A 10,292-nucleotide genomic window follows, 5' to 3' on the forward strand; every position below is an offset into this window, starting at 1 on the left:
CTGGAATCCATTGCTTCCAAATTATCTTTCCTAATATTGGCAAGTTATTCTTTGCCTCTCCTTCTCTAACCATGACACTTTCAAAACAGCCTCCTATAAGGCCACCCAACTTTTTAAAAACTATTCCCCTCATCATCGCCATTTTTTTGAGGCTTGATAATCTTTTTTTTTCCAACGTTTTTTTTTGTTTGTTTGTTTTTGTTTTTTTTTTTAATTTTTGGGACAGAGAGAGACAGAGCATGAACAGGGGAGGGGCAGAGAGAGAGGGAGACACAGAATCGGAAACAGGCTCCAGGCTCTGAGCCATCAGCCCAGAGCCTGACGCGGGGCTCGAACTCCCAGACCGCGAGATCGTGACCTGGCTGAAGTTGGACGCTTAACCGACTGCGCCACCCAGGAGCCCCGATAATCTTTTTAATTCAAATACAACTGACTGCCATCAGTGATCTACAACATGGCATAAAGTAAAGCTCAAATATATACATACATCAGAGTCTTCACTTGAAAAACCAAAGATTACTCTAATTGCATTATTGAGGATAAACGATGCCCAACAGTGGTTGTAGGAGAAGAAAAACAGGAAAGAAAGAACATAATACAACAGTATCAGAACAGTGGAGACGGCTTCTAAAGATATAAAAGCAAAAAAAACAGCAATAATAACAGATTTTAATAAAAGCCAAATATAAATAAACCAGGGGAACTCATCTAAGGTTTGAAATGTGTTCATATTACTCTCAACCCCAATTCCTTAAAACGAACCCCCACATTTATGTTTTAGCTCTTAGATCATCTTTCTCCAATGCCCTCCTTTTCAAATACACACATCCATCCTGAGATGCCCACCATTCACCCTCATTACTTCTCCACCTAGCCTTGATGTCTCCAGCTTTCTAGCTGCCGTGACCTTCAGTATTACATTTTGCTCCAACCACGATGCATCTCTACTCTGTGTTACCTGGATCCTTTATGTTGAACACCCCTTCCTTCTTTGATGGGGCGCAGGTCAACTTGCGTAATAAAAGAGGAAGGCTGATGGAAATATAATGAAAGCAGCAGAGGTTATTGAAAATGTTCTTTCACTAAGTAGATACATCCCCAAAACATACACAGGGAAGACAAATAAGTGTGTGGCTCTGGAAGAGGAAATGAAACAAATATGGAGACTGTGGTACATCAAAGGAAAGCTCACTATCATGTCAAGGATGGGAGGGCTGTGCATAAATGACTTAAGTATCAGAAGAAAGGGGAAATTCATCATGAATTCCTCTCTAATCAGAATCTTATACTTCTGGACACCTGATGTATAACAAGGACATTTGAATTTCAGCAATGCATGATTAAATGTACCTGGCTTATCCTATACTGTTTTAGCACATGAAGACCATATTGGAGTCAACATGTGTTGAGCTGTGCCAGGTGCTCTGCGAGGCCTGGATTACTGGGAAAAGGAAATATACGATAACCAATGGAGGAAAAACCATGTTGGAATATATTCTGATTTTCTGATGTCTTTAATAAGAAATCACTTAACAAAATGGAGGGCAATCTCTGAGCAAGTAAATTATCCAACAGCAAGTTTTGAAGAAGGGATTTTGCCTACCTTTATCTGAGGAAGGAAAAATGAGGACGATACATATGGGCATTCATGTGCCTTAGTCATGAAAAGCAGAAAATAAGACAATTAATGGTCACACTTAAGGAACACATTTAGCAACTTTTATATGAATAATGCTGATAACTGTCATGAAAAGAGATTGAAGAAATCTACAGATGAAAGTAAGATGATAATCTTCCTCCAAAATGTATAAGGAAAGCAAAGGTTATATAAACCCCATTCAGGATAGTATCAAAGATACTCTATTTACACTTAGGAGTTTTGCTTTCTCTCTTTGTCCTGTGACACTGCAGTTTACTTGTGCAAAAAAATGCTGACATTAATCATAAAAACTGATTACTATACATAAATAGGGAGAAATAGGAAGAGGTTGGTGAAAAAAAAAAAAAAGCCTGATTACTGAGTAAAGAATTATAGTTTTGTAGGGGTGCCTGGGCGGCTCAGTCGGTTAAGCATCTGACTTCAGCTCAGGTCATGATCTCATAGTTCATGAGTTCCAGCCCTGCATCAGTCTCTGTGCTGACAGCTCAGAGCCTGGAGCCTGCTTTAGATTCTGTGTCTCCCTCTTTCTCTCTGCCCCGCCCCCACTCTCTCTCTTTCTCTCTCTCTCAAAAATAAACATTAAAATTTTTTTAAAGAATTATATTTTTGTAGAACAAATACAATTAAATATTTTAAATTGTGTTAACGTCTGAGTCACTAAAGTATCCATGCCAAAAGCAAGATTAAGACCTAAACAGTAATACAAATGGCCAACAGACATGAAAAGAAGCTCAACGTCACTAATCATCAGGGAAATTCAAATCAAAACCACAATGAGATATCAGTTCACACCTGTCAGAATGGCTAAAATCAGAAAGACAAGAAATAACAAATGTTGGCAAGGATGTGGAGAAAGGAACCCTCATGCACTGTTGATGGGGATATAAATTGTTACAGTCGCTGCGGAAAACAGTATGGAGTTTTTTCAAAAAATTAGAAATAGAAATACCTTATGATCCAATAATTCCACTACCAGATATTTACCAAAAGAATATGAAAACACTGATCTGAATGATTTCACTTATATGTGAAATCTAAAAAAAAAAAAAAAAAAGAATAAACAAAAAACAAAATCAGACCTGTAAACACAGAGAACAAACCCAGAGGGGGAAGGAGTTGGGGGGGGATGGGCAAAATGAGTGAAGGGGGGTACAGGCTTTCAGTTATATGCAGCTACACATGTGGTGAGCATAGCATAATGTTTAAACTTCTCCCAACACCATGCTGTGCATCTGTATGTAATGTGTGTCAACCACACTCAAATAAAAAAATTAATAATTATTAAGAGAAAACCTAAGCAGCAAAAACCACTGAATGCATGACGATAACCACCTGAGAGAGTAGGCAACGACAACCAACAAGCTACCCCAATCCCTTAGGGCTAACCTTTGTCCCTTCTACCATTTTGTTGACAGAAGTCTTAATTGATTCTTTCAGTGAATACACGGTTTTATCATCTCACGTTGGGAGGCAACAGTTTTTCATGAAATAATCTGGGTTTTGATCAGGGATCTGGATTCTAATTAAGGGTCTGACAGTTGCTTACCCAATGACCTTGAGAAATTTATATACCCTCACTGAGCTCCATTTCCCCACCTGCGAAATAGAGGGTAAGAAGACCTACCTTGTGGAATTTATCTCAGGCTGAAATTTGATAACTATTTAAAGCATAGCAGTTAGCACAAGGTAGACAGTAAATATTCATTAATTTTTTTCTTTCAATGTCTTGTATTCCCAACATGATAAAGTCAAACTTCCATTGTAGGGCATTCAAGATTCTTCCAAATATGGTGCTGGCTTACTGGACCTGGTGATACTTTGCAATATTAGCTGATGTTTTTCCTACATTCTCTTTAATATTCTGGATTTCTGTGCTAGTCTAGTAATTCTTGATCCCAACTAGTGTTAGAACCTACTGGGGAGTTTGTTAAACAACACCAATGCCTCTGTCCCACCCCAGAACAATTAAATCAGAACCTCAGGAAGTGGACTTAATTGCATTTGTATTAGTCATTAAGTGCTCAAGCAATGGTAATATGCAGCTGTGGTTGAGATCACTGAAATAGATGTTTCTAGATCCCTTATTTCAGGATAGGGAATGCAAGGTAGAAATTGGGAAGAAAGGAAACTGTTATTGGCTTTTGAATTTCCAAAGCCTAGCCTTTAGAAGAAATTTAAAACACACACACACACACACACACACACACAGTACCTAAGCAAAAAGAAAAAATTGGAAAAAAATACAATGACTAAGAGCAAAGATTCTCCACCACCATCACCAACTCCACATCCCACACCTTCAAGATTACAAAAGCTAGCCCTGGTAGGGAAAATAGGTAAGGAGGTAATGACAGCATGGAAGCTTGTAGTCCCTGAGAAGGAGGCCTGTACCCTGATCTTCCTGGGAGAGGGGAAACAGACCCCTCCTTAATAAGGTGGTGTGGTCCAAGCAAAGGTCCCCATGCCTTATTTCCCAACGGAGAGCCCAGGTTGGCAGCTAGAGTTCAGAGAAGTGAATGTGGTGTGACTTAGTCAAAGCAGGCCCTAGACAGCCTCATAAAGCAGAGTCTTTAGAGGTCGATTCCTGGGACCTGGGGGGCAGTACCACGGCCTTCTGAAAATGAACCAGCTGCAGCCATGGAGAGCTGATGACCGAGGGCCAGACAAGACAAATGTCATCTCACTGGAAAGCCAGCTTGGTGAACTGCCAACTAAAGTCCTAATGCCCCCCCCCCCCCAATACCATCCTTGTCTACATAAGGTCCCTGGCACTTAGGGAAAGTGAGGAAATTCATCCCAAATTGGTGAAGATTACGTTTCCTTCACGTGGCAACATGAGAGCTTCTAACAATAAGTGGATTAATAGGAGGATAAATAAAGTCACACACCCTTGCCCCCAAGCACGTGGCTGAGATTTCCACCCTCCTAATTACTTCTCTTCCTTTAGGTATTTGTGTCGCATACCACGTCCGCTTGTACTTCATGCTCCAGCTGCACTAAAAAGACCGCTCTTGCCTCTGCTCCTCTCTTGATCACTCCTCAGTCCCTCTGTGCACTGTGCCTCCTCTGGTTGGCAAAGCCCCCAAGCTTCCTCCCCTGAGCCTTCTCAGATGTTCCTTGGAAAAACTCTTATCCCTCCTCCACATTCCCCTCAGGGGACTCCCCTAGTGCGCTACAGGCCTGTAAATTAAGTTCAGGTGAATGGCTGGGAATGGAAGCATGTATGTATGCGTACAACATCCATGGGTTGATACAGATGGCCACCAAAGCCTTTACTGCATCATGTGGTAGCTAGGAGTCTGTCTGTCTCCTTCACCAAATTGTAAGCCCTCTGAAGACTGGGATCATGTGACACTCAGCTTTATATTCCAACATCTTCCACATAAAAAGTGTTCGAATGAATGAAATCATTAATTAATATGACAAATAGTTATCATGTGCAAGCCATGGTGCCATGTCAAAATAATAGAAATTTTTCCAGAGTGTCGCTTTTCGACAAGATCGCTTACAACATCGTTGAAAGTATGTGAGGAGATCATTCTCCTCCATTGGCACCATCCCTATAATCACAACCGCAGTTGTAAACTGCATCTACTTTAATCAGAATGGATGGACTAGCCAGATAATCAACCCCAAGAAAATCATGTCCATCTTGCCTTTTCGGGCCAGATGGAAGTTATCTATCTGCCTCTAAGTAATACTACCATCTTCAATAAGTCAGTAGAAAAATGAATGGAGCAACTAATTACAATCATGGGATTGCCTGGTTTGCGCCCAATAGCAAACAAACAAATTTGCTCCATGAAATAGGCATACAGTGGCCACGTGCCCACACAATTCAGTTGGATTACTGAAATATTTGTAGCTCCCTTTCTTATTTTTTAGCATCAGGAAATTAACCCATGTGGTAAATACGACCACGATGTCTACAAAAGCAAAGTACACACTAAATGAAGTAAATGAAATGAAAACAGAACATTAAAGAAGCTTCCTAGGAAAAATGTCTGTTTGAGAAATCAAGACTAGGCAGGTGTATAGGCATAAGAGCTGGAGGATTTACTCTTTTTAACAGAATACTAGAAAAATGACTTGATTGCATCATCTAGCTTTTAAATAAAGGTATCTTTGAGACATTCCACATAATCGTGTGTTTGTTATAACGGAGACACAATCTTAAGCTCCAAGCCCCAATTGTCAATAGGGACTTCTTTCATCCCCAGCTGGCCCCGAACTGTACCCTGTCCTTCAGGATGAAGATCTCACCTCTCTGATTCATCCTGGTCATCCCTCTGGCCTGGGAAGTGTCAGTTCTAATGAGCAGGAGGAGAAGGACTGAGATTCTTCAATGAGCCTGGAAGAATGGAAGGACGCCTGTTAAATGCCATTCACAGCTCTAAATAGCCATTCAGATTAGTGGACGTGGTTCCTAAAGGACGGGTCCCACACTGATGTGTGTGCAGACCCCTTTCAAGGTCAGTGATCCATACAACTAGAGTGGTAATGGGATCCGACCCTTAGTGTCGAAACCTGCACCTGTTAGGCTTGGAACAATGAGGCATTCTGAAGTCAGCCCCTGCGACTTGCTCTTTTCCAGACCAGTGAAAAGAATATCTCATTTCTCTTCGAACTTGGTGACCATCACACAAAATGCTTTGGTGCTATTTGCAAAGCAGCACACAAGCTGTGCAAATGATGTTATTACAGATGTAATGCCACAGACCTGCTAGGCTCACATTTTGAGAATAATGCACATTCATCATGTCCTCCTTCCATTTCAGTGGACTGTAAATTAAACCCACATGAATGACTCTGAAGAGGAGCATGAATGCATGTATGTGTACACGGGGTGGGGGGGGGAGGTTAATTAAATACATGTGAAGAGCACATTGACTCATAATTTGAAGCGGTGGGTCCCAGGCTCACTTCTCTCAGAGGCTGTGTGACATTGGTAAGTCAAGTCATTGTGCTCCCCACGGAAATGGAAAGAGCACCGGTGGGGCTCAGGAAATGTGCCTTCCCTCTGCTTTTGTGTCCAGGGCCAACATCTCTTAAAGCTTTAGATTAAATAATTTCTAAGCTTTCTCTAGTTCTAAAATTCTATTATTGTATTTAGTCCTCTGCTTCAAATTATTCTACGATTCAATATCATCTGAAAAGATCAAGCCACACGCTCCTTACCACTCAGCAGAATCGGGCCAATATAGTTCACCATTGCTCTCCCAAAATAATCTTACAATATTAATTTTGAGAGATGAAGATTCTACCTCCCTCCCCGCTGCAGAGTTGGTATTCGTTTGTAGTCACCTTCCAGCAGCGACTGGTTGATCCCTTATTATCCCATTTCCCTTTCCTCCTAGTCATACGGTTGGACTACGCTTCCGAGCCTCCCTTGCACTTGGGCATGACCACGTGACTTAGCTTTGCCCAATAGAACGCTGATGGGAGTATTGTGCACCGTTTCTAGTTCTGGCTCATAAAAGTCTCATACAACCTTCTGCTCTCTCCATCTGCCCATTTAACGGAGAGAATGCCTAAAGACTTCAAGGGGGTGTGGTCAAAGGATGGAAGCTTCCCCCATGTTCCTGAGTCAGCGCTTTGAAGTGGGCTACCCAGGAAAGCAGCCTGACAGGGAACATCCATGCCCAATTGTTGTGGAGAGAAAAATGTTTGTTAAGCCTCCTAAATGTGGGTGTTATTATTACCAGATTTAAATAACCCTGATTAATGCTGTCATACAGGAAATGACTTTGATGCAATGATAGCCCACAAGTATACTCTACAACAACCTCAGAGGTCAGAGAACAAAAAGGTTCACAAAGCAAGTTAAAATGTTCCAGTCATGCGGCTTATTGAATTAATTTAAAACACACAGGGAGTAACAAGGAGAAAAGAGATGGTGTAAATTAACACACTTAGAACAGACACCCTGTTAACTAAATCCTAGGGGACATGGAGTTCATATGTCTGGTCCCTCCCTCTGCCTCAGGGAACTTCCTGTTCCCACGTGGTTAGGAGGACCAGAGTTGGAGTTCAAGCAACAGGGAGCCTCAAGGGTGTCCCTGAACCTTCTCCTGAGCCCACAGACTGCCCTAAGAATCCTCTTTGCTCCCTGCTCCTCTGGAACCACTTGACTCACCAATGCCAACCACAGGAAACATGTGGGCCCCCATCCTTGCCTCCCAACAAAAGGGGAGAAGAGAGAAGCAATGGAAATAGGAGCCCCATGAGTCGTTTCAAACCTTCCTCTCATTTCTCCCAGAGGATGTGCAATGCGGTCCTTTTGTCAATAGCTACTGTCCCACCAAATAACAAGGTGGCAGCCCCTTCCTGGCCTATTTTCTTCCTCATTAGTTAGCACTGTGAAACCCTCCAGAAAAATCTTCTATCTTCTGCAGCTGCTTTCCTTAAGACAAATCAAAGTCTAATAAGCAGTGTTTCGCATATTGAGAGGACAATGGTGATCGCCAAAAACGTCCTCTCTAAATTATTCTAAGTCAATCTAATTTGTATTCCTCTGTGAGGATAAAGATGGGCAGCTTATAAGAAATTATTCACCCTGCTGTCCCAGAGTGTGGCTCAAGAACTGAAACTTAACAACTTTAGGGTAGCTTTCTTTGGGAGAAACTGTATTCTTAAACGATCTTCTGTCCACAAATTTAACAAAAAAATGTGACCATGGTGGGGCGCCTGGGTGGCTCAGTTGGTTAAGTGCCCGACCGGCTCAGGTCATGATCTTGCGGTCTGTGAGTTCGAGCCCCGCGTAGGGCTCTGTGCTGACAGGTCAGAGCCTGGAGCCTGCTTCAGATTCTGTGTCTTCCTCTCTCTCTGCCCCTCCCCTGTTCACACTCTGTATCCCTCTCCTTCAAAAATAAATAAACATTAAAAATTTTTTTAAAAAAAGTGAGAGGCCCCAAAGCTTAAGCTTCGTTCATTCATGTTAAATCTACCTCTGACTGAGTGTATTCTTGAGCTGCAGATTTATTCTAGAAGTATGCAGGGTCTATCTATTCAAAGGAAGCCTGAAGAGAAAGTTCCAGGAAGAGATAGAGTCCAGAAATTTAAAAACTGAGATTCCACACTTCCAAGCAGTTAAAATCACAGCTGAAAATGGATGTTTCAATAACATTCAGTTCTCAGCTACTCTTTATTCCTCAAAAATAACCAAATAACCAGATGATATTTGAAATGCCTTAAGCAAAAAAAAAACCTGTGGGGGGTGGAGGGTTGACAACTAATCCCCAACTACTAGGAAACAGCTTTTGTGTTCTGCTTTATGACACTGTCTGAAGGAACACACACACACACACATTCATTCATTATGCCTCAAAAATGAGTCTGAGAAGAAAATATCAGGGCTGCAAAGGTATCCACATTTCTCAGCATAACTCCTTCCCAAGCTTGCCTTCCCTCACCCAGAGACTACTCACAGATGGTGGGTATATGGGAAGAAGGCCAGACTCAGGTGGCCCAGGTCATTTTCCTGGTGCTTTGCTCCTGGCTTTTCCTTTCTGGGAATCCCACAGAGTCAGCACAACTGGGAGAAGCTGAGCTCATGTGCGGACAAAGACAGACTTCGTCCCCTCAGCGCAGGGCCGTCACGTTTCCTTCACGCGCCCACGATGAGGATGGTGGAGAAAGCAGGAGGTAAACATTGGATAGGGAGACTGGGATGCCTACGTCTTTTAGCTTATATCACTTCTTCACATCTAAAAGCCCACGTGGCAGAAGAACAGACCACCTTCTCCAGAACAATCAGACGGAAACTGCAACATTCAGTCAAGAGATGGTTTTGGCAAACTTTGGGCATGAGGAAACATCTGGAGAGCTGACTGAACTCAGTTTCGAAGCAGATGTTGGATATCGTGTAGACATGGCCTCTTCCACCATCCTTCATTTCCACACACAGCTGTGTACCTGATCCTTGCAAGAAACCTGTACCGGAGCCCTGAAGCGGCCCGGGGCCTCGCTAACCGAGCAGAGCTCACTGAGGGGCGACACGAACAATGGCGGCTCTGTCAGACGTGAGCCTGGCACTGGGGCTGCACTGCACGACTGTCTCTTTTATCCCAAAGGGCAGTCTAAAAACGACGACGTTTTACTCTTCTGGCAGAGCATCAGTCCTCCACGGAAGGGATCTGCCGTCAGGACGACTCAGCGACTTCAAAGGCCCGAGGGTTCCTGCGACTGAGTGTAGCTTCGTCCATGTGAACTCCAGGTCACGCCGGGGTGGCAGGCATACTTGTTCAGCTCCTCGCTGGCTGCCAGGCCCTGACAGAGGAAAACGAGTCCCCGCTGTAGAGCCAGAAGAACACAATTACCTCCTTATCCATTTTTAAACAGCCTCTTCCCTTGCAAATCTCTGCTAATAAGCGCAGCTTATCTTTATTTACCAGGTAGCTCCTTTCTCTTCTGAGATACCAGAAGGCCCAATGAAGGGAGACAGAGAGAAAAGCATTTTCTACAAAATGACAAGGAGACAGCGCTTTTCTATCTAAAAATACACAGATGTCCTTCTCCTTAGTGGATGCTGACTTGTTATAGATAGTTAGGGGACAGCTTTGAAAAAATTCTTAAGAGAACTCTGCGTGGCCTGTAATTGATGGGAGGTTCCCATTTAACAGTTCTGGGCTCT

At 42.8% G+C, this 10,292-nt stretch overlaps 1 long non-coding RNA gene across 1 annotated transcript; it reads right to left on the minus strand.

Moving 5' to 3' along the window:
* Positions 1-403: 403 nt before the first annotated feature.
* On the minus strand, positions 404-9,949 carry LOC106966817 (uncharacterized). Its single transcript, XR_001428844.3, has 4 exons — positions 9,088-9,949; positions 5,924-6,011; positions 1,604-1,654; positions 404-1,032 (listed from the first exon to the last, which is right to left on the minus strand). It is a non-coding gene; the product is annotated as an uncharacterized LOC106966817 (long non-coding RNA).
* Positions 9,950-10,292: the final 343 nt, after the last annotated feature.

This window comes from Acinonyx jubatus, chromosome E4 (assembly GCF_027475565.1).
Source record: "Acinonyx jubatus isolate Ajub_Pintada_27869175 chromosome E4, VMU_Ajub_asm_v1.0, whole genome shotgun sequence".
In the NCBI taxonomy this organism is placed as follows: domain Eukaryota; kingdom Metazoa; phylum Chordata; class Mammalia; order Carnivora; family Felidae; genus Acinonyx; species Acinonyx jubatus.